Raw genomic sequence first — 24,368 nt, forward strand, 5'->3', positions numbered from 1 at the left:
CCTTACTTGGGCCTAACCCTGTTCCTAAAGTTCTTCTAAGAGGATTAAGAAAGAGGTATATGGACTATCACTTGAGAAGTTTATCGTGAAAGGAAGAAGGTTTGGATGGTTTCAAAGCTTTAAACATGGAGACCTGACAAAGTATAGCATATTTCCTGTATGTGTTATAGAATCTAAATAACTTGAAAGACCCTGGAAGAGGCAAAGACACCAGGTTTTGTGAAAATGGACCAGAGTTTTTATACAGGCAGGTTTTCCTTAGGGTATGTAGACACGGTAGCAAGAGGTTGGGAAAGCTAGGGAGACCCTCACCAATAATCAAAGTAAAAAAAAGTTTACTGTAGGTATGTACTGCTCCACTCTTGGGTAGACAAGTTGTGAGATAGATGCATGTTTTGTGGAAAGCCAGAATTATCTTATGTTCAGTTCTCTTTCTGTGAGGCCCCAACATCCTAGGTCCTTTTTGTCCACTGAAATGTGTGAGCTGTTCTTGGCCCTGAGGGCAAATATCTCTCTGTTGGGATGGAGAATGGAAAAGGCAGGTGTCAAGTGCCCCAGCTGTCTATCATTTGTAAGAGAATCTGGGTAGACTGCTCCCTGCTCAACTCTTGATCAATGTATATGTTGACTCTGGCCGTAGAGACTTTCCAGAGACGCTAGATTACAATGAAGAACCATTTTGAGGGGCTATGGTTTCCTCTGCTCTGATTTCTTTTTTTGTGTGTGTGAGGAAGATTAGCCCTGAGCTAACATCTGTCGCCAATCCTCCTCTTTTGGCTGAGGAAGATTGGGCCTGGGCTAACATCGTGCCTGTCTTCCTCTACTTCACATGGGACGCTGCCACAGCATGGCTTGACAAGCGGTGCGTCGGTGCGCGCCTGGGATCCAAACCCGCAAACCCCGGGCGGCCGCAGCGGAGCGCGCGCACCTAACCACTACGCCACCAGGCCGGCTCCTGCTCTGATTTCTTGATCAATTCCTTCCTACTGCTTTCTGTCTTCCTGTAATTTCTCAAAGTTTCTGGTCTACTGGTGGGACCTTACCTTGGTTTTCAGTGTTATTATTCTGTCATTCTGAAGGTATATACATTATATTAATTATGTGTGTGTAGGGTGGCAGTTGGGAATATATATTGCCACTTGAGAGGGATCTTGAGATGAAGGCTAGGCTCGATGCACATATTCAGTTTGTCTTATTGAACCAAACATGATGACTAAATTAAAAACCCTATAATCAGGACCATAGCCCACTTAAGATATTGCCTTTATTAAAATGACTAAAGTTTTATTAAATAAGAACTGACCGTAATCTTTGCTTTCCGTAGTTACTTCTGAGAGTGTAAACTTCATCAAATATTTGAAATCCTTACACGGAAGCTGTGACTCCTGACCTGTTGGTTGGAGCCTACCTCCAAGTGCAAGCTTTGAGTTTATAAGAATGGGTACCTATAGCTGTCGAAAAGGCAGGAGGAAAATTAGATTCCAGGAGTAATAGACCCAAGACTCCTGGTTTATTCAACATGGGACTGGCTCGTTGCAGAACTGAGAAATACCTTTTTATCTCTCAAGTTTTAGGCTTATTTAACATTTCATATGGCTATTTTAGATTCCAAATATTATTATCTAGTATAAAAGAGTGCTTTATGTTTTTCTTAATTCTTAAGATGCACAGTAGTCATGAACAGTAATAAGTGTATCATTGAAGAATTATCGTTGGAGCATTGATAGGATTTAAATTCTGTATCTGTACGGTATAATATTAGGTTCTCATTTTAAGCTTTATATTTGAAAAGCCGGGTATAGCAGAATATTAATAGTAATGTAATAATCACAAGAGTTTCAACATGGTAAAAAAGTGCTAGTAGGCAAGTATGTATTTGGTTTTCAAACGGTATCTAATTGTTCTTATCAGTATCGAAAGATCCTGTTACTGCATGTGTCCTTATGTTTTATTTCGTTTCTTTTAGGTCTCTTTTATTCAAAACCTTGTATTTTGTGTAGAAAGAGTTTACCGTGTGCCTGATTTTGGTGTCTGGGAAAGAGGAAGCAAATATAATAATGGCAGCACAGAGCTACATTCGAGGTAATTTGTTTATTTCTAAGGGTTTTTTTTTTTTAATTTAAATGTGTGGAATTTGAATATGAATAAAAATCAAAAGTATTAGATGGGAACTGTGGTTTCTATGTTAATTTCATCTCTTTTTTTTTTTTTCTATGTGATGCAGATGAAATTCACTTAAAATTAAACCAGAAGAGTCTGCTCTCAGTGCCGATAAACAGATGCAGGAAAGGAGCAGGGTGTCTTTCCCAGCCTCCCGTGGTGTTGGTACATGCATATCAGCCTCCAGTCCACGGCTTGGCCTTGCTGCTCAGCCAAGTCATTTTCTTTTTCCTCTTTACAATGACACTCTTTGAAAGATCAAGGAAATTAAAATTGCCAAACACCTATGTATATACATTGCATGTAAAATTCCCTTCCATGTTATAGAGCTGATTTTTGTCCTAATCAGAGATACTTATACTCTTCATATAAAACTTAACATTCATTGTTTTCTCTGAGAGGTGTGGTCACCATCTTGAGCTGTGGTTTAGGGGGTTTGAATAAACAAGAATAGTTGATAACTTATGTTAGTAGTTTGTGAATTTCCTTTACTCTTTAGGGTGAGGGAAATAGCTTTAATGACTGATTGCACCTTTCAGATGTTGTAAATTTTTGCCCAGGAGGTCATCTTTTAACTAAAAAGTGTAGCTCAATGAGTCCTATCCATTTCACACTAAAAGATTTAAGAATTTAAAGGTGATTAACTATAGGTCAGTTTACATCATTGAGACTTGAAGTAGAGAAACAGTTTAAGAAACACTGGTTAAGAGGAATCCACAGCTGTATATTTTTTTGGGTAGAAGAACTAATCACACAGAAAACTAAGCCAATATAAGATATAAACTAAGATATAGAAACTGGCTCCAGATCTCTAGCTGTGTATCATCTCCATGCCTCAGTTTCTTCATCTATAAAATGAAGATAATAATAGTTTCTACTTTATAAAGTTGTTATAATGATTGAGTTAATATATATGTAAAGCATTTGAATACCTGGCATAAGTGAGCACTAGAATACAAGTGTACTCACACATTTAAGAATATTTTAATAACAAAGATTGAAACAAAAAGGACTTCAGTTAACTCTGGGTTAACTAAAATACAAACATTTTTCTGTAAGTTTTATGATTCATATGAGGCATTTTTATAGTGCACAGCAGAATAGTAACAATCAGTGAAGAAGTCAGTGAAGTGGAGAAATAATTTGTGGGAAAGTTCAGTTCAGACATTAAACAAATTCTGGCAAATATTAAAAATAGGAAGATAATGTTATATTTCAGCCATAATCCAAATTAAGTTCTCAACATTTTCCAGATTATCAAATTACAAGAAAGAAAGTGGATTTGATTAGAAAAGGTGATTTTTAAAAATTTACCTTTCTAGCATTTATGATTTATCAGACCTTTTATCTGCGTTTTAATAACCGTTTGATACATGCCAATGTTATCCCACTGACATTATTTTCAGTATAAAATATTTGGAGTGGCGTTTTTCCTGTTTATAAAAAGTGTAGTAAATTCAGAAAGAACCTTGGGTGAAAGATACCATCCTAGAAAGTGAAGGTGTTGGAAGGTTTCTAGTGAAAAAACAGGCTCCAACTTGTTTTCTTGTAACTAAGGTGCTAATCTTTAATTGAACCATTAAGGATTTTATTTCAAGGCTTGGAAGATCATTATATGATGTTCTTTGCTACCTTTTGCATGCAAAATTAATCTTAATTGTAGCAGGCCAATTCTATTCAAACGGATGGGTAATGAAGTTTGCCATTAGGTTTGGATGATGGGTTTTATACATTTAACATTGATCTTTTAATTTTCTATGGTATAACACTTTACAATTCTCCATAAGAATTCTAAACATTTTTTTCAAATGTGTCTGACCTCAGATCTCCACAAGCCTTCTTGGATGTGTCACCTCTGGTGCCAAAAGGGTCTATTTTGACACTGCAGGCGGACTTGGCACTGACGGACGCAGCGATAGCGGTAGTCGTGGGAGGCCAGTATCTTTCTGTGCTCAGGCCTGGGTAGTGGAATGTGGAGCTGCTGCTTAGCCTGTTGCTGCTGTAAGACATCCCAGAACTGTCTGTGCCTGGTTGGATCTGATCCTTACTGCTTAGTGCAATACCCTGTTATCTCCTTAAGCTGTCCTCCTCATTTCAGACAGCCTGAAGTAGTCTACAGTAACTCTTGCTGTAAGTACCCACACCACCCTTTTTGCCTTCTGGCTTTCTTTGCCGTTCTCCCTCTAGCTGTGTACTATACGGTCCTCCTTAGCAGGAGTCAGAGAAGAGACAGAGCACAATCTGACTGTTGCCTTGGTGCTCACTAGGGCCTTGGCCAAAGCGACTGGCTTGGTGAATGTTCCTTTCTTCCCTTATCACACTGGGCACATCCCTTCTAAGCTGCAACTTGATCAAAGAAGGTTACCACCCCTAGGCCCCCAAAAGGCACACATAGTATTCCGAAGTCAGAGCCTCCCTTTTCAGCATCCATTCTCAGTGGTCCTTTAATAATTGCAATCTGTGGCACTGTCCAGTTACAGAATATATTTTATTTAGGTCGGGCAGGGAACATTATTGCCTTTTATACGGGAAGAAACTAAGGTTTAGAAGGTTTAGCGATCTCCCCCCGACCCTGCCTTTAAATGATACACCCCAGTAAGTAGTAGAACCAGAACTGGATTCCAGGTGATTGGCCTCCAAGTCCAAAGTTGTTTCTGCTCTTTCACGTTGTATTTTCAAGTCTTAAAAAGTTTTTCTAAAGTTTGAAAGAACAGTAGGGTATATGCTCTTGGTGAAACTGTTATAAGTTTCAAGTATATCTTTGTTTAGTAATCAGTACAGCTTGATTCAGCTTAATGCTTTGATCAGACCCTTCCTGATCTGCCCTTTTCAGCCCCAGGTTTGCTGGTATCCCTTTTAGTCCAAGTTTTTGAATTATTTAGTATTTCTTAGATAAACCCTAGAATTTTTTTCTGAAAGGTGATCTCTTTACATTTATCTGAACCGCATTCTAGCAGCTGCCTCACCCTTTTCAGGGCTTTAGGAAAAGGATCCATTGCTCTAGGCTCACTATGATTTTCTTGAAATGTTTCCTAAGCAAGTGTTCCCTGCTTTCCTGGTTTTTCTGTTGACTTGACTTTCCTCAAGTGACATGCTCCTTTCAGTTTCTCCCAGGGTGTCTGGAACTGTGTCAGCTAATTCTCCTCTTTTCTCTTGTTCAGTCTCTAACAAATGCCTATGTATTTTAAAATCCTATATTATTTGATTTAATTACATTTTCCTCCATATATCTTTTTGGTACCTATTTATTGTAGCACTAATTCTTAACCCCCAGAATTACGTATCCAAGTAGTCTTCTCAGCTGCTCCAAGTTGAATTAAAGTATTTTAATCTTTATATTTCCCCTTCCTCATTTATGTGAGGATATTCCTACACCTTGGGACTACCTTTAAACCAAAATTCTTTGTTTTGGAGAAGAGATGAGTCATCTATAAGATGTGAATTGAACCTTCACCAAGACTAACTTTGAATTTTTTGGCTGTTGGGAAGAAAAAGGAAAATTGTACTTAATAACTTAGTAATGTGGATATCTGCCCAAATAGAAAGAAAAGTTTTTGAAACATTAACTCCTAAATAGAACTTTCTATTTAATAGCATAATTTCCTTTTTTACTTTGTTAAATCTAATATTTGCGGTACAAAGAAGACTGTAGAAGCAAAGAGAATTTAGAAATTTAGATCTGATTTTTCAGTTTTTTTTTTTTTTCATGGTTTTATGTTCTATTCGCTTGGCTTTTCCAATAAAGAAAGCCATCACTAAAATATCAGATAAGTAACCATCATATCACCACTTTACTCAGTTTAAGATGTTTTTAGTGACCATTTTATTCCACACAGTGCTTGTTATTTAAAGTAACTACTTAATCTTCTTAAATCATTTTTGATGTTCCAGTCATTGAACTATGATAGAAGCAACTATCCCTCCGTTCTGCTTCATTTTATGTATTTTTGCTGTACTGAACAATTCATCAGCACCCATTAAAACTATAGTCCTGTCAAGTTCTTGCTGTTTCAGGGGATATGATTGGGTGGCTCAGGGAACTAAAGCATAGTGTTAATGAGCAGGAGGATGTGAATTTAGTTCTCATGCTTGTCAATGAATTTTTTGGATTCTGTGGTGGGTTGTCAATCACTGAGTCCAAACCCATCATCTTTTCTAGAAAAGCTTTGAAATATGCAACAAACCACTTTTATTACAAACTATCTCCCAAGCGAACATCACTTCATTTTAGCCCTGTTAAATGAATGTTGAGGTAACACTTTTCAAGACCAGATTGGTGAATGTTCTACTGGTAGTATTCACCTAATATTAATATATTCAATAACTAATTATAGAGTAATTTAATTTTCTGAGAATGTCTTGTGCTAGTAAAATATTTTTAACTCTTACAACAGTATGTATTATATTTGACAGTAAAATGTAAGATCACATTAGGAGTATGTTTGAGTTTCTAAATAGCTTGCTGTAGCCAGAGATTTAAATAACCAGTGGATAATAAAGTAACATATTTGTGAATTTCAGTTAAGTCCAATTATTTAACCAATTGCATTGGGAAAGAAAGTTAAAAGAGAAAGAGTTCCACATTTACTCTAGTCCAGGTACAGTGTTTGTTTTTTTTTGTAATGCTTTATTTAGAAGACAATTTCAAAATTCATCCTTTAGCTGTCTTGTTAAAGACAAAACCTTGAGTTAGCTACATCGTGTATCTCCTCCAGTGCAGTATTTCTTTTGGATATTTGCCTTTTGAATAATTTATTTATTCTCGCTTCTCAAAATACTACAAACAGTCTTCATAACACATGTACGTCACACTGTAAGTGGAGGTTTTCTGGTATTACTCAGTTAAATGCATGTAAATGTTTGTGCGTTGGGGACTATAAGGGAACTCCTAGGACATCAGGAACACATTCTTAAGCAAGAACACCAGTTGACGATGGATGTTTTTGCATGAACTGTCAGAATAGATGACCCCTAGGGGCTCTCCTAACCCTTAGGTTCCAGGAGTCTAGAATTCTTATGCAGGTACTATTTGGTTTCCATTTGGAGCATGCAAGGCTGAGTATGATTGGCCTACTTATTCTGGGTACGTGATAGAATTAGGAACCTGACTTAGGTTCTTTTCTGGTTACCTATTGTTGCCAATAAACTACCCCCAAATTAGAGGCATAAAACAACAACAATATTTTATTAGTATTAACTCTCATAGTTCTGAGGGTTGCTGGGCTAAGCTAGGTGGTTCCTGCTCAGGGTCTTTTATGCATTTTCCGTCAGTTGTGGGTGGGGTTGGAGTCAGCTTGATGGCTTCCTCACTCAGGTATCGGAATGTTGACTGGAACCTTGGCAGGAGCTGTCTGCCACAAGACTTATATGAAGTTTTTTCATATAGACTTCCTCACAACATGGTGGCTGGGTTCCAAGGTCCAGCGTCACAAAAGAGAGGGCCAGGTGGGGGCTGTATTGCCTTTTATGACCTAGCTTTAGAGGTCATGCAGTATAACTTCCACCACATTCTATTTGTTAGAGTCAGTAAGACCAGGCCATATTCTAGTGAGGGGAATAAGAGTCCACCTCTTGATGGGAAGACTGTCAAAGAATTTGCAGACATGTTTTAAACTGGCACATATTTTTCGCTTGGACTTTATTCCTTCAGGTTCTAGGCCTTGTCATTTCTCTGTTTTCTTTTTCCTACCTTCCTGTGGGTTCTTCAGCATTTTTTAGAATTGCGTATTGATTTATCTGTAATGATTTTGAAGGTATCTTTTTGTATAGCTTTTTAGCGATTGCTCTAGGTATTACATTATATATATAAACTGAGTGTACCGCGGTCATTATTTCACCCACTGGAGGCAAATATAGAAGTCTTACCTCCATTTATGTCTTGTTACGCTCCCCCATTTATATTATAGTTATCATAAATATTTTTCCCACATGCATTTAGAACCCACAGTGTTACAACTGTTGCTGTAATTGTCAAACATAATTTATAAAACTCAAGAGGAGAAGAAAAGCCTATCGTGTGTACCCATATTTTTGCTTACTATATTTTTTCTTCCTTTTTGATTGTTCCAAGGTTGATTGGTTGGTTGGTTGCTTGCAATCATTTTGTTTTGAGAATTTACTTTAGTCATACTTTTAGGGTAGATCTACTGGTGACAGATTTCTTATTTTTCTTTCATCTGGGAATGTCTTGTGTAAATAAATAAACAAATAGGATATATTTACTGGTATAAGATTCTGGGTTGACAGTTCTTCTGTTTCAATGCTTGAAAACACTTGCGCCACATCCTTTTAGCCTTCATGGTTTTTGGTAAGCAATTCATTGTCATTCCGTTGTTTTTCCCCTATAGGTAAAATGTTGTCCATGGCTACTTTAAAGATTTTTTCTTTGTCTTTAGTTTTCAAAAGTTTTGATGTGCCTAGCATGGATATATTTATTTTATTCTGATTGAGTTTCACTCGCTGCTTGAATCTGTAGCTTTTTGTTTCTTGCAAATTGGGAAGTTGTCTGCCATTATTTCAAGTACTTTTTTTTTTAGCTCTGCCCTTTTTCTTCTCTCCTTGAGGGAGTCCAATGACATGAATGTTAGATCTTTTGTTATAGCCCCAAAGGTCCCTGAAGCTCTCTTCGTTTTTTTTTTCTAGTCAATTTTTTTCTCTTTTGTTCTGATTGGATAATTTCTATTGTTTTATCTTCCAATTTGGTTATTGTTTCCCCTTTCTCCCCCATTCTGCCATTGATCCTGTCCACTGAGCTTTTAATTTTTATTATTGTAATTTTTCACTTGTAAAAACTTTGTTTACACTTTTCTGTTTCTTAGCTGAGGCTTTCTATCTTTTCACTTGTTTCAATCATATTTATAATTGCTCATTGAAGAATTTTTATTATGGCTGTTTTAAAATCTTTGTTAGATAATTTTAACATTGCTTTCGTCTCAGTGTTAGCATCTATTGATTGTCCTTTTTCATTCAGTTTGGCTGGGTCTGGTTCTAGACATGATCAGTGATTTTTGATTGAAATGTGGACATTTTGAGTATTATGTTGTAACACCCTGAATCTTATTTTAACTTTCTATTTTAGCTATATTTTTTTGGCACCACTCTGCCAGGGGAAGGGGGCAGGGTCATCACCTCATTACTACTGGGTAGGAATGTAAGTCTAGGTTTTTCTTTGATATCCAAGATGGAGACTCTTCATTGTTGCTGGGTCCAGTTGGGATGCCTAGTTCCCCAGTAGGCCTCCACTGATACCTCCTTGGCTAGGAAGGATAGGAGTGCCTCATTACTCATTCCCAGTTGGCCTCTACTTATGGAACAGGGAGAGGATATGGCCTCTTTGCAGCTGGGCATTAGTGAAAGTACTGACTCTCCATTGGACCTCCTCTGATGCCATCCCAGCAGGAAGGGTAGGTTCACCTCATTACTGGCAAGCAGGTGTGGAAGTCTAGGCTTTCCGTGTGTTCTCCACTGACGCTGAAGTGTGAGGGGGGAGACTTCTTAACACTCATTGGTAATGAAAGTCTTGGCTTCCTTCTTGGACTTCTCTGACACCACACGGCAGCTGAGAGGGTTGCAGGTTGGGTGCAGTTCCTTATTATAGACTCAATGTAGAAGTCTAGGTTCCCCACTAGCCTTTACAGGAGTGAGTGGGGGTAGGGCCACAGTTTTCTTTTCTTGAGTGGTTCTTCTCTAAATTTTAAACTGTCTAAATTTTGAGTGGTTGTTGTCTATTGTGTTTTGCTAGGCTATCCTTTTCCTGGTCCTTTAGCTAGAGAGAGCAGGCTTTTGTTGGGGCTTTTTTTAATACACCTACTGGCATTTCCTGGTTTTTGGCTTCTTTAGCTCTAAGTCTGGTATATTGGAGGCAAAAAGGAAACTCAGGGAACTTACCAAGTGTTGTTCCTAGAATCCTAAGGCTCCTAGCCAGTCTGCCTTTCCATCTTTCTGAGGCTTTTTTTTTTTTTTTTTTTTTTTTGTGAGGAGATCAGCCCTGAGCTAACATCCGCCAATCCTCCTCTTTTTTTTTTTTGCTGAGGAAGACGGCCCTGGGCTAACATCTGTGCCTATCTTCCTCCACTTTATATGGGACGCCGCCACAGCATGGCTTACCAAGCAGTGCGTCGGTGCGCGCCCGGGATCCGAACCAGCGAACCCTGGGCCGCCGCAGCGGAGCGCGCGCACTTAACCGCTTGCGCCACCGGGCCGGCCCCTTTCTGAGGCTTTTTATTTTTGTTATGTGATGTCCAGGGTTTTTTGTTGTACTTAGTGAGAGAAATAGGGAAACTTATGTCTACTCCACTTCCCCATCCATGTATTTTAAAAGGTTTCCCACCTATTTACTATCCTGTATTAAAAGTAATGCATACTTGAGAACATTTCATGTAAACAACCCATTGAAAATGTAGATAATGATGATTCGAATAGCTTAGAACAGTGGTTCTCAAATTTAAAGTGCATTTAACCCCCTGGGGGGCTTTTTAACACTGATTGTTGGGCCCCACTCCTGGAGAGGAGTGAGAATTGGCATTTCTAACAAGTTCCCAGATAATGCTACTGCTCTGGGGACCACACTTTGATAATCACTCCTTTAGAGAAATGCTGAAATGATGACTGATCATTAATTTTAAATGATATTAATAGCATATGCATTTGCTTTTAATAAAAACAGAAAAAATGCAATAAGTAAAATAAACTGGATATTAGATCTAAAATATTTAAATGTTATTTATAAGATGACAGTCATATTTTTAATGAAATTTGTCTTCCCATTTTCCAGCACTATTGTATGTGGCATTTGAGAGGGCAAAGGAGTACGTATTTTATTATAAACAGAACAATATAGCAAAAAATGAGAGGTATGATGATCAGTTGTTTTGTGAGCATAAAGTAATGCCTATTTTATTGGACTCTAAGCAAAGAGTATTTGAATGGGTATATTAAACCCCACTCCGTGGTAAGTGTATGATGTGCAAGAACTTTTTTTAAGGCTCAGAGTTGATATCAGAAAAGCTCTTTTACATTGATCTGAGCTAATGATGCGCAACCTTGTTATTACTGTGCACATATTATAATATACCTTCCTCTAAAGTTCATCTTTTTTTTTCTTGAGTTAGTGAATATAAATGATACTGGAATTAAAACTACTCCCATCAATAGTATGACCATTTGCCTAGATCAAGGTGAACTTAGAAATATTTTTCCCAGAAGATCACTAACTATAAAAAAGAGAAATTAAAATAGTGAAATGCCAGACTGCGATCTCTTAGACATTATTCTTCCTACAGAAGTTGTTCTAAGTTTTAATAAAGAAACTTACTTGTGAATATTCATCAGATAATGGTTCTTATTTTGTAGCCAGATATATTAGAGTTATAAAGTATTTCCTTTTCTCTTTTAGCTCTGTTGGCTTAGCAAAAGCAGCTCTAGAAGCAATTAATGGATTCAACCTCTTTGGCAACCAGGTAAAAAAAACAGCAATAGTAACAATAAACTGTGATTGTTTATTTGAATTATGTTTTTAATTAATTTGGCCATTCATTAACCAAGTTGTTCCTTATGATCAGAGAATGTCTGAAATTTATGTGGCAGACCATGGTTGAACAGACTTTCCTTTGAATATGATTTGCCGGTTAAATTTTAGTTTTCTAACTAAAAAACATTGCTTAATTAGAAAAAAAAAAAAATCTCTTCATAAAGAATTCTCATTGTCTTTGTTCCCTAGCTTTTTCCTCAGGTCTCTTGTTGAGCTTTCACAGTTTTAAATATTCCTAGCCTTATATATCATATATTTTCCATATTAATTCTCATGTTGGTTTCAACTTAATGTAAATCTTATGTAGAGGGGAATTTGTGTAATATGTGCAGCCAAAGAATTGGAAATTTTAATCCTAGCTTAACCCTCAACTGGCTGTAATTATATGTCTAAATCTCATTTTCTTCGGGATAAAAGAGAAATCCTAAGGGTTGCCTTAAATTTTCTTAAAACAAGATCTTTAACAAGTTTCTGCACCCAATCAAGTGACCGTGGATTGAGTTGTCAATGAAAGGGAATAAAATGTAGGAATACAGGTTATTACTCTGGATCAAGAACTAGGCTAATTGTCTTTAGCAATTTTTGTAAAGATTCTTAAGATGGGAGGGCAAAGGCGGTTTCCAGCTGATATTATAATTAACCTTAAGTTATTAAAATGCTTGGTGGTCTAGTGGTTAAGATTCAGCACTCTCGTTGCTGTGGTCTGAGTTCGTTTCCTGGTCAGGGAACCTCACCACCCATCTGTTGGTTGTTATACTGTGGCAGCCATGTGTTGCTGTGATGCTGAAAGCTATGCCACTGGTATGTCAAATACCAGCAGGGTCACCCGTGGTGGACAGGTTTCAGGGAAGCTTCCAGACCAAGGCAGACTAGGAAGAAGGACATGACCACACATTTCTGAAAAAATTGGCCATGAAAACCCTATGAATAGCATTGGAGCATTATCTGATACAGCACCAGAAGGTGAGAGGATGGAGCAAAAAGACCAGGCGGGGTTCTGCTCTTAGGTACACAGGGTCACTAGGGGTCGGAACGGACTTGATGGCACTAAAAACAACAACCAATTAAAATGCCGAGTCAGTAAAAATACATTTTAGAAAGTTATGCAGATATGCAAAAGGTAACATGGTTTTTGTTATGGCAATTGTAATACTATGTACCCGAAGTCTTGAATTTAAGAAAGTTTTAAGTTGAAGTGTTATAGTACAACTGCCTCTCTTTCACTCCCTACATCCACAAACTCACTTCTGTTCTCACTCTAACTTCCTCTTGGAGGATGGACTCTGCTTACATCCAGGACATGAAGAATGAAGAATGAACATAGACATGAACGGATTGGGAAGAGGGGAGCAGCACCTTATTTTGGGTGCCCAAGACTAAATCGCCCACTTCCCACACTCTTCCTCCTCTCTCAAGACCTCTGGCTGGAGAAATGGAGAGATCAGAGCTCATGGGGGTTTGAGGGGTGTGAGCCTATCGAAATCATGATTATTAATATTATGCCTCTCCTGGAGATTCTTGGTGCCTCTGGCACTGATCTCTTGGCTTATGTCAACATTTCTTTCTCACTGGAAGAGTCAACATACTCATGGAAGTCCCACATGTATCCTTCAGTACTTCTCATTTCCTTTTCACCCTTGCCTCACTCTCAGTACATTCATTTAAATTAGTGTGTACGTGTGTATGTATGAATTTGTGTGTGTATATGTGTGTGTGTATGTCTGTGTTTGTGTTTGTGTATGTATATAGGTATATTAGATAGATAGGTAGGTGGGAAGGAAGGAAGGAGTATGGCATAAAGGTATAAAGGCATAAACATGGCATAAAGGTATGGCATTGTAGCATTATTTACGATGGCCAAGATATGGAAACAACCTAAGTGTCCATCGATGGATGAATGGATAAAGAAAATGTGGTAAATATATATACAATCATGTGGCGCATTGCGATGTTTTGGTCAACAATGGACTGCATATATGATGGTGGTCCCATAAGATTAGTACCATGTAGCATAGGTGTGTAGTAGGCTATACAATCTAGGTTTGTGTAAGTACACTCTGTGATAGTCACACAATGATGAACAGCATACAGTGTGCCTAAAAGCACATTTCTCAGAACATATCCCCATCATCAAGTGATGCATGACTATACAATGGAACATTATTTAGCTATGAAAAAGAATGAAATCTTGACATTTGTGACAACATAGATGAACCTTGAGGGCGTTATGCTAAGTGAAATAAGTCAGACAGAGAAAGACAAATAGCATATGATCTCACTTATATGTGGAATCTAAAACAACAAAACACCAAGCACATATATACAGAGAACAGATTGGTGGATGCCAGAGGTCGGGGGTGGAGGGTGGGTGAAATAGGAGAAGGGGGTCAAAAGGCACAAACTTCCAGTTATAACATAAGTCATGGGGATGTAATGTGTATCATGGTGACTATAGTTAATAATACTGTATTGCATATTCGAAAATTGCTAAGAGTAGATCTTAAAAGTTCTCTTCACAAGAAAGAAAATTTTTGTAACTATGTACGGTGATGGATGTTAACTAGACTTATTGTGGTGATCATATTGCAGTATATACAAATATTGAGTCATTATGTTGTACACCTGAATCTAATATAATGTTATACGTCAATTATACCTCAATTAAAAAAAAAAGAATGGCATTGTATTTGGAGTCAGGAGACTCACTGTACGCTCTGTACTCCCACTAGTGAGTTCTGTGACATTGGCTAGTTGTTTACCTGTCTCGGCTTCCTCAACTAAAAAAATAGAGATAATGATACTAGGACCTAACTCAGAAGGTTTTCATGCAAATAAAAAGCTTAGTATAGTGCTTGGCAAAGATTAAACCCTCAATAAATATTATCTCTTGTTATTGTTAATGAAGTACTGGTAATGTTAAAGAACGGAAATGAAGAGATTGGACTGAAAAGCTTCTAGAGAGTATTTCAAGGAGACTTAGAGGAGTCATGGACTAAATCAATAGTGTTACAGCAGCAGTCTGGAAAGATACAGGTCTTGCTCTTCTGCCTTCCATGGCATACCAAGTAGTGTGCTGAATGGAGTTTTGTGTCTAGGTTGGACATTATAAGGTATTGGTCAGCTCTTTTTTGCAATCGTGCCATCTCCTTTGATGTCCCTGAGTCTTAGTGTATGTTGCTTATGTGTCTGGTATATATACTACATATATGCCTCCACCTACATAGAAGCCCACACGTATACATGCTACCTTTCCTAACTACCCATGTTTCAGGGCTCTGTCTTCAGCCTACTTTTCCCAGGAAGCTTTCATAGATCTCTTAGCCATAACTCTAAAAGCACTGAATTGCTCTACTATACTTTCTGATTCTGAGTTATAAATATACTGCTAGAATTGTTCCTCAGCCATAATGTCTCAGTCTTGGCTGCACAGTGGAATTATTTGCAATACTGATTGCTGGGCTCTACCCCTGGAGATTCTGATTTAATTGGTCTAGGGGGAGACCTTGGCCTTGAGATGTTTCCAACTGCCCAGGAATTGTAATGTTCAGCCAAGGATGAGAACGACTGCTCTAAGCAGAGTTAATATTGACCTTGGTTAGCTCATGTCCATTCCCAGCAGAGCTGTGTGCCAAATGTTTGCCGAGTTGACTATTCGTTGAGTATTTTGGATGGAAATATAGACAAATAATGTCTTATTCCTTTAGCCACATAGATGTCACATGTTGCAAGTGGAGCTCTCCATGTTCCTTTTTTTTGGATAATATCAAACAGTATCCTAGTTTTACCAATTCCCTTTCATTTTTGTTTCTGATGTGGAGAATTACAGAAACCTGACTTTGTTAATGTTAAAATTCCCACCTCTACAGCAAAGTTAAAAATATACCTGCTAAATAGTAGCACATTTAAGAGTGCATATGATCTTTTCAGTGTTTAATCATTTTATCATATTGCTCCATGTCCTTCAATGGGCTGTGGTCTAATTAGAAGTCAGTGGCTGGGAAAAGAACTGATGTAACAAAGAAATGTTTTTATTCAAATGAAAACCTATAGAAACCTCCTCAAGATTTGAGGGATTTCAGATCAGATGAATATTCTCAGCTATTTCCAAAAACTGTTGATGTAGTGTTTTAGAAGACCTGATCATGTGTCTTTAACTAAATTAATTTAGAGCTTTGAAAAAGTACACCTATTGATCGCAACTCAGACAATCTTAGATCTTTGGAGCTGGAAGGGCCCTTCTCTCAAAATGAGTGGTCACAGAGTTGAGGTGGCTTTTCACTGGTCATGCAACAAAGAGGCAGAACAGGAATTAAACCAAAGCCACTTGGTAATGAATCTGGAATATCAACTATTAGTACAGGAAATCTTAAATCTTGAATGCTTTCTACCTTTAGAGGTGAGAACTGTGCATTTGCTTTTGAAAACTTTTAAGCCATTTTCTTCTTTTTTAAAAAATTTAATTTTTTTATTGAGGTGTAATCAACATATTAGTTTCAGGTGTACAACATAGTGATTCAGTATTTGTATATATTATGAAATGATCACCATAATAAGTCTAGTTAACATCCAAACCCACACGTAGTTACAAATTTATTTTTCTTATGGTGAGAACTTTTAAGATCAACTCTCCTAGCAACTTTCAAATATGCGGTACAGTATTGTTAACTGTAGTCACCATGCTGTATATCACGTCCCCATGAGTTATTTATTTTATAACTGGAAGTTTTTACCTTTTGACCACATTATTTTCTTCTTAATTGTTGAACTTCTGAATGAGACATCCACTTGGCAAACAGCGTGAAAGGCTTGCCTTTTGCCCTTTTTGTGCTTCAGTGTATGAGATAAGATAAATGTTAATTTTTATTTTTATGGAAAATTGTTGGGTGGAATAAGCTTTTAGCTTTGATAATGGTTATTATGTGTTCTTACACTTCCTTTCTTCTTTTTTTTAAAATGTCAGACTTGTCTTATTATTCAAGGAAAAAACCTTATCATTTAAATCTTCCCTGTGAAAGCAAGTTATTTTTCTTTGGCAGAAAATATCTAAGAAGAAAATGTGATAAAATGGCCTAATGTCTTTAGTGATAAGTTTATAATAAAGGCTAATTTGGAGCATTTAGAAACATACTCATCAATATGAGAATCACATATTTCATCATACTTTCAAATATGTTCTCTATAAATATAGTGACATATATAATATTTAAGTGATATTTGACACTATTTAAATAATAATTTTTAAATAAATTATAATTCACACTCAGCAAATGTCATAGACATGCTAAGCAACAGTTTTGTGGTTCCTGGGTCTGAGTCTCAGCTCTCCCCTTTCTGAAACCCTAAGAATTACTACTCAGGTTCACCTCGCTCTGTAGTTGGAAAGTTCTTTTAACGCATGTGAGTAGAATCTTCTGTAGAAAAGAGAAGCATGGCTTGTGAGAGGGGCTGCTGGAAGCTACTGTTGGGCCAGTAAGTAAAAGTTGACTATTTACATGCCCATTGCCACCACAGCCATGATGCAGAGGGGTAATTCCCATCAGTAAATATCCTTTCTGTAAGAATCCTGCTCTCCAGGCTCTGCCACGGAGCTCAAGAACAGCTTAATGCTGAACTAGGGAAGAAAGTCTCCTGATGGTAGTTCTGTGGTATGATTTTGCATTCAGAAGAACAGAAATCATGTGTAGTAGATACACTGAGTGGGTTCATCTTGTTTTATGCTTTGATGCTATGTGGCAGCAAGCCTATTAGCTCAGGTTCAGAGAAGTGATTGATGGGGTAAAGAAAGGCCCAGACAATCCTTCAAATCATTTCCCTTTGAATTGAGACTAAAGAGATCAGCAGTGTCTTATGGTCATAGATGTCACCCTTGGCTTTAGGTACCATCTCAAAAGTGTTTGTTGCAGTCATGGAGTCTGAGGTAGATGGTTCAGTGCAGCTCTTCCCCACCATTGGAACTCAAGTCCCCATGACAGTGGTTAGGTTGAATCGTCTTCTAGTGTATTTACTAGAAAGTAGTCATAGAAACTCAGTTTGGGAATACAGTTTGAGCTATCAGTCTTAAAATATGCTCTGTAGATGGAGTCAGGATATGATGGTAGAGTTGTGATAATTTCAGGAAATGGAAGATGAAAATAAAATATACAGTGTTAATCAGATACTTTGGAGTGACATATACATATAAAACATCCTTTCATATTCCTGGTTTTGATTGGAGAAATCACAATACTGACAAATGAGCTGAGGCCAGAATCTAAAAGGTAATGACTAGAGAAATTGCTCATGTTATGCAGAGCATTCAAAGCAATGCAGACATATCAAACTTCCTTTGAAATTTGCAGGCATAAAATTAATGTGTCTGATGATTTAAAGTTGGTGATAATTAATTCCATAAGTAGGGTCTCCTTGATGACTTTCTTAAAAATTTGCTTCTGAAGAGGAATAGGTGCCCATGGTCTTAGGTGAATTTTATGGTGAATTTTATCTTCCTGTGAATCTTGGCCCTATGCCTAAGCATGGTATATTTTTTAAGAGGACAGCCACACAATATAGTTAACTAGCATTTGCTCTCACTGTTAAAATCCAGTAATATTATGAAATTATTTTTCCCTTTGTGCATATTTCTTAGAGGCTGGCAGAGGAAGAAACCTGAACAAATACTTTGATGAATTTAGATAAATAAACCATTTATTCGTGGCCAGAAAATAGAAATTGGCTTGTTTATATTAATCAGATAATGGCAAGAATTGCCAAATTTGCTATTTCACTTCATTATTTATAAATTACACTAGTTAGATTTTATCTTTTAAAAATTCAGTTCAAGGCAGACTGATTTGGCATGCAATTAACTTTATTAATTATGAGCCTAAAGATAAATTATAAGTCCTGTTATTTTGTGTATTCACAGGCTCCCAACATCTCATACCTATTCATTTCTCTGCTGTTTGTTCTAACTACCCTGCCTGCTCCCCTTCCCACAAAAATTCAGATCCTAGCTTTGGTCCTTGCCTTCTCCATGAAGTATCCCAGGTTCCCTATTTTGTTTTTTTTATGTTACCTTTAGAGATTTATTATCATTATTATTCTCTCATCTAAGCCACTCACTTGGTACATAGGCCCATATCTTGGTACATCGTCATGTATTGCCTGCCATGTGCAGTCTTTTTGTTTTGTTTAATATTCATCTGGTTAGGACTGAATATCACCTGGGTCAGCTCCTTGAGAGCAGAGGTCAAGTTCTATCTTGTTTTCCTCAAAGCAGAGAACACATCACTCTGACAGTGGCAGATACCGCATGAAGCTTTGTTGAATTCAATTTTGTCAGTGGATATGAAAACTAGGGAATTTCAAATAATAGAAAGGACAGTTTAGTGTTAATCTGGTTGTAGAATGACAGCCTCACTCATTTCTTCTTCATTTATTAATTTACTCGTCAGAGTTAAAACAGATTTAAGAAATGATATTATGAATGAGAAATCATTCTATTTTTTTTTTTTTGGTGAGGAAGATCAGCCCTGTGCTAACATCTGCCAATCCTCCTCTTTTTTTGCTGAGGAAGACTGGCCCTGGGTTAACATCTGTGCCCGTCTTCCTCCACTTTATATGGGACGCCGCCACAACATGGCTTGCCAAGCGGTGTGTTGGTGCGCGCCCAGGATCCGAACCGACGAACCCCATGCTGCCGCAGCGGAGCGTGCGCGCTTAACCACTTCCACCACCGGGCCGGCCTGAGAAATCATTCTATTTTATGAGCTAATACTCATGTATGTACGTGGGTTAACAGGAAAAATGTACATATAGTGAGTCTGATATTTGGAGGTAGGGCCTAGTACCACTAGACATTGAGTTTCAGTCTAGGTGATTGATTTGAGGTATTTTAGTTTCAGAGTGAATGCGTCTTTGAAGTTGGTGAGAATTAGAATGATAGTTCTCTTCTTCCCTTCCCCATGTGTTTTTCTGAGTATTCTCTTATAATGGAAGCTGTATTTGTATTCCAGTTTCATTCTCTGTGTTTTCAAAATGTTTAGCTCCCCAGTAAAAGAACAAAGCTATGTTTACTTATGGCTATGCTCATAAATACGGAAAGCACTAATGGCTAAATATTAAATTTTTTTTAACTTGGTTAGCAGACCAATTGACATTTTTTGTTACACCTGTCTTTTTGTTCAAGTTTTTTGGCTCTTACTTGAAAGATATTTTTTATTGTGGGAAATTGTATAACTTAGTGGTTAAGGTGTGGGCTTCTGTGTTAGAGACTTGATTTTGAACCCGTGCTCTATTAAACTAAGATTTAGCATCTTTTTCAGTAAAATGGGGATAATAATCCTCTATATATGGGGATTAAATGAGATAATCCATGTGAAGCATAAAGCACAGTGCCTGACACACAGTGAATATTAGCTTTTATTTGCATTTTTATTATTTGAGATTCTCCTGTCTCTATATTTTAATCAAGTAGTTTTTATATCTATAATTCTAGATTGTATCTAAATTTGCTTAGTTTGATCATATAATCAACATTCTTTATTAGGACTGTACAATTCAGATTTTGTGAACTCAAATTGGTTCTTGTTTTATTCCTTGTCAAAAATGTGAGTAAACTATTTGTATTTTTATTAACATGAATATCCTTAATTGATTAGGTATCTTACAATCAATACATTTTGATTTATAAGAAGACTGAGGAGAAATAGGGAAATGTAAAAATAACATTTTTTATGATTATAAAATGAATGTTTATTGCAAGAAATTTGGGAAGTGCTGAAAGTATAAAAAAAGAAAATTAAAATCTTCTGTAATGCCACTCTCAATGCAACCAGTGTTAGTGTTTTTGTGAAATTTCTTACAGTCAAAATGCCCAATGTTCTACAAGTCGTTTTTTCTTAATTTAGGAAATGTTTTTCTCTTTCTTGTTCCAGGGCTGTTCTTGGTCGGTTATATTTGTGGATCTCGATGCTCACAATCGCAATAGGCAAACTTTGTGCTCACTCTTACCCAGAGAATCAAGATCTCATGTGAGATATTTTTATAATAAATTAATAAGAGCTATCGTTTATGATTGTTATGTAATTTTGTTTACTTTTCTAAGAATGTGTTCCAGAATGTTAGAGGTTGCCAGCAGAGAAGAGAAGAGAGAATAGACGTTGCCTCTCACTTGCCTGGTCTGTGGAGGTCTTGTTCAGGAAGTGAGCAGAGCTGTGGACACAGCTGCTTTGTCTTTCGAGTCTTTTGTAGAACAGGAGAAAAGTAGACCTTTTATTTTTTCAGGAGGGAGTAGCAACATTATACCAAAATGAATTTTTTTGTCACAGAATATTAGAAAAATATTTTTCATAATTTATATTCCTTTTGAATAAAATTATTTTTCATGCTTCTTTTCTCTCATTCGAGTCACAATTTTTTTTGGCTGATAAACTTTTATATGCCTATAGTACGCAATTGCGGATTTTTATAGGGGTTATTTATGGCTCTATTCTTAGAAAACACTCAAAATGGAATAATTTAATTATTTAAAAATAACTGTTTTATAGAAGTAATGCAGGATTATGATCAAAGAAAAACAAAACCCACAAATAAGCAAGTAATAATAATATAATATCCACTCGTTATTCCACCACTCAGTTATAATCTTAGGGTGACAACATTTGTGTTTATATGTTTTTATATATTTTTATATACATATATACTTTTCATTTTATAATACTGGGAGAATATTGTTCATAATATTTGATAATCTGGTTCTATGAATGGACATGTTTCCAGATCAATAAATGTTTCTACAATATAAACTTTAATGGCTGCTAATTTACTTATCTAATTGTTGGACATTTAGATTGTTTTGTGTTTTTCACTGATACCAAAAAATTGTTATGAGAAACTAAGTTTTAATGATTAGTTATTGGTGTTAAATTTTTACACACTGCCTTAATTAATATCTTAAAGTTTGAGTCCAGTGTTGAACCTTGAAAATACTCCTTATTGGTGAATAAAGTTTTATCTCCTCTGTAAGCTTCACTAAACCATACCATATAAGCGTCTGTGTGTCCCTTGTAGCACAGCAATCTCACTGTCAGTTAAAGACTTTTATTGACTTATTTATTGACTTATTTCTTATTTACTTACCTTTTATTATCTATTCCTTATTTATTGACTTATTTTTATCGGCTTTTCATCTCCATGATTCTCCTTGGGCTGTGTTGATCATATCACTGCAGGCACTTACAGTCCCTTCTTTTTTTTTATTGCTGCCAGAACACAGATGCTGCCCTGCTCCCCTGCATCACTTATCCTGCATTTGCCCTGGATGATGAAGTTCTGTTTAGCCAGACACTTGATAAAGTGGTTAGAAAATTAAAAGGAAAATATGGATTTAAACGTTTCTTGAGAGATGGATATAGAACATCACTGGAAGATCCCAACATACGCTGCTACAAACCAGCTGAAATGAAGGTATCAAAAACTATTCCATATCAGGGCATAACAGAGTGGTCAAAAGCACCGATTGAGGAGTCAGACTTCTTGGGTTTGACTTCTGGCTCTGCTACTTACTAGCTGTCTGGCCTTGGGCATGTTAATTAACCTCTCTGTGTTAATATTCTTCATTGGTAATATAATAGTACCTACTATTATTGGTCCTATTATTGAGGTTCTTGTGAGGATTAAATGAGTTAGTATATATAAAAATGCTTAGATCGGTGCTTCGCACATCGTAAGCACTTGATAAGTGTTAGCTCTTACCACCAGTGAAGCCCATTTGCTCATATGGAGCCATATTGATTCATCGGGTGAATAATTCTTCTTTCACACTTTCAGAACTCTGCCTGCCTGTTTCATACCATTTGTCTCATGTAATAGAAAATATCTATTTGTGATCCAATTTTCAATCTGTTAAGCAAATGCTCTTTTTTTTTTTGTTTCACTTAGACACTTCCCTTTGAAATATAGTCCTCTAAATAATTAGTTTTAAAATATTTTCTATTTCAAATATACATATGTACCACTATATCTAGATTTATACTAGGTGTTTTTAAGCTGTCCAGAAAACTATAACACCCCCCAAAAAGGTAAGCGTGCCTCCACATTGCTGAATACAATTAGTGGGGTAGATTGAAAATTACTTTTGTAAGCATTGTCATAATTTTGACTCATTCACTGAAGATAGGGAAAATCCCATGAATCTGTATATAAAAAATGTCCAGGCAGCATGGTACCTTGTAATTTGTTTGACAATTAAATACTCTTTTAAAATTTAGTATACATTTAGTTTTGCAGAACAGCGAGACACACTATTTATCATTTTATTTAATTTCACAACTGACTATCATTTGGGAGCATTAGGAGCCATTGTATTGTGTACATCTTTGAAACCTTACAGCAGTCTGTTAGATTAAGCCAAAAGATCCGTTTATCTCTTAAACACCTTGAGATGTTTCTTTTCTATTTAATACCTTTCCTGTGCTGATTTACAGCACTTACATTTGAACTGGACCCCCTGTAACTACCACCCTGCATACTTTCAAGTTTGGATCAGTCCAGCAGGCTCTCTCTATTTCCCACCTATTGCTGAGCACCACTGAGAAAGGCCACAGCAGTGTGGATAGATGCCACCCCGGATTTAGGACATCCATCTTGGTTCAGTTCTCATCATTGCTTTCACTGCTTGTTAGTTCTGCTATGTGACCCTGCCAGGGACTCCTCTTATAAGCTTCTCAAAATTTTTTCCATTTGTACTCAAGTTCCCAGACTTGACTTCTCACTTTCTACTTGTTAGCCTTACATTTCTGTTTGGCCTCCTCCACTGCATCTATCCTTCATCCATACTTACCTCCATCTCTCTTGTCTCCCAGAAGTTGCTGTCTGTTCTTCATTCTAAGGCTAACCCTCCATATGTACACCTCATCCTGTTCTCTTTTAGTTCCTAGGATTCTTGGTGTATCATTTGTCTTCTTCCCTGATAGATAGGTGTCTGTTTTTATCTCTTTCTTTTTGTCTCCTCATCTTCCCTACTTCTTCCTTCCCGCTGTTTTGCTTCCCCAACTCAAATCAGCTTCTTTTTCTTCACATAAACACAATGAAGTTCATCATTAAAAAAACAAGCAAAAACTCTCCCTCACCACTCACCCCTGTCTGCCTCCCATCGCCTCTCTCTTTGTGGCTACACTTCTGAAAAGCATGGTCCATTCTAGATGTAGTACCTCGTTTGCCTCTACTCACTCCTTCACCTTATAACCCTGCTCCTCTTCCCAGTACTTCCGGTAGCTGTGCTGGCTTCAGTCAGTTTAGGTCACTGGGTCATAGTGGATGCTTTTCTGGCCTTATTTCACTTATTTCCTTGGCATTTGGGTGTCTTAACTGAGTTCTCTTACTTGGAACGTTTTCTGTGACCCCATTCTCTTCCTGACTCTGCTTACTTCTCTCACTGTCTTTGTTAGTCTCCTCTGCAGGTTCCTCTTCTTCCACCTCTTAAATATTACTCTTCTCCTGGGTTCCATCCTTACTCTTCTGCTATTCATGCAATCATAGCTATCACTGTTAACTTTAGTGTCTCTGTCCCTAACTCATACTTCTCCCCAGGAGTGCCCTACCATGTATCCACCTGCCTTCTGGACGTCCTCCCTTGGATGCCCTGCAGTCTGCTTATGTGCGTCTCCCGCTCTTCTGCCCAGGTCGCAAACCTGAGAGT

At 37.1% G+C, this 24,368-nt stretch overlaps 1 long non-coding RNA gene across 1 annotated transcript; it reads left to right on the forward strand.

Moving 5' to 3' along the window:
* Positions 1 to 1,965: 1,965 nt before the first annotated feature.
* LOC131403017 (uncharacterized) lies at positions 1,966 to 22,100 on the forward strand. Its single transcript, XR_009219150.1, has 4 exons — positions 1,966 to 2,082; positions 11,555 to 11,618; positions 20,605 to 20,700; positions 21,938 to 22,100. It is a non-coding gene; the product is annotated as an uncharacterized LOC131403017 (long non-coding RNA).
* Positions 22,101 to 24,368: the final 2,268 nt, after the last annotated feature.

The sequence above is a fragment of the Diceros bicornis genome, unplaced genomic scaffold (assembly GCF_020826845.1).
Source record: "Diceros bicornis minor isolate mBicDic1 unplaced genomic scaffold, mDicBic1.mat.cur scaffold_540_ctg1, whole genome shotgun sequence".
NCBI classification, from domain to species: Eukaryota; Metazoa; Chordata; class Mammalia; order Perissodactyla; family Rhinocerotidae; genus Diceros; species Diceros bicornis.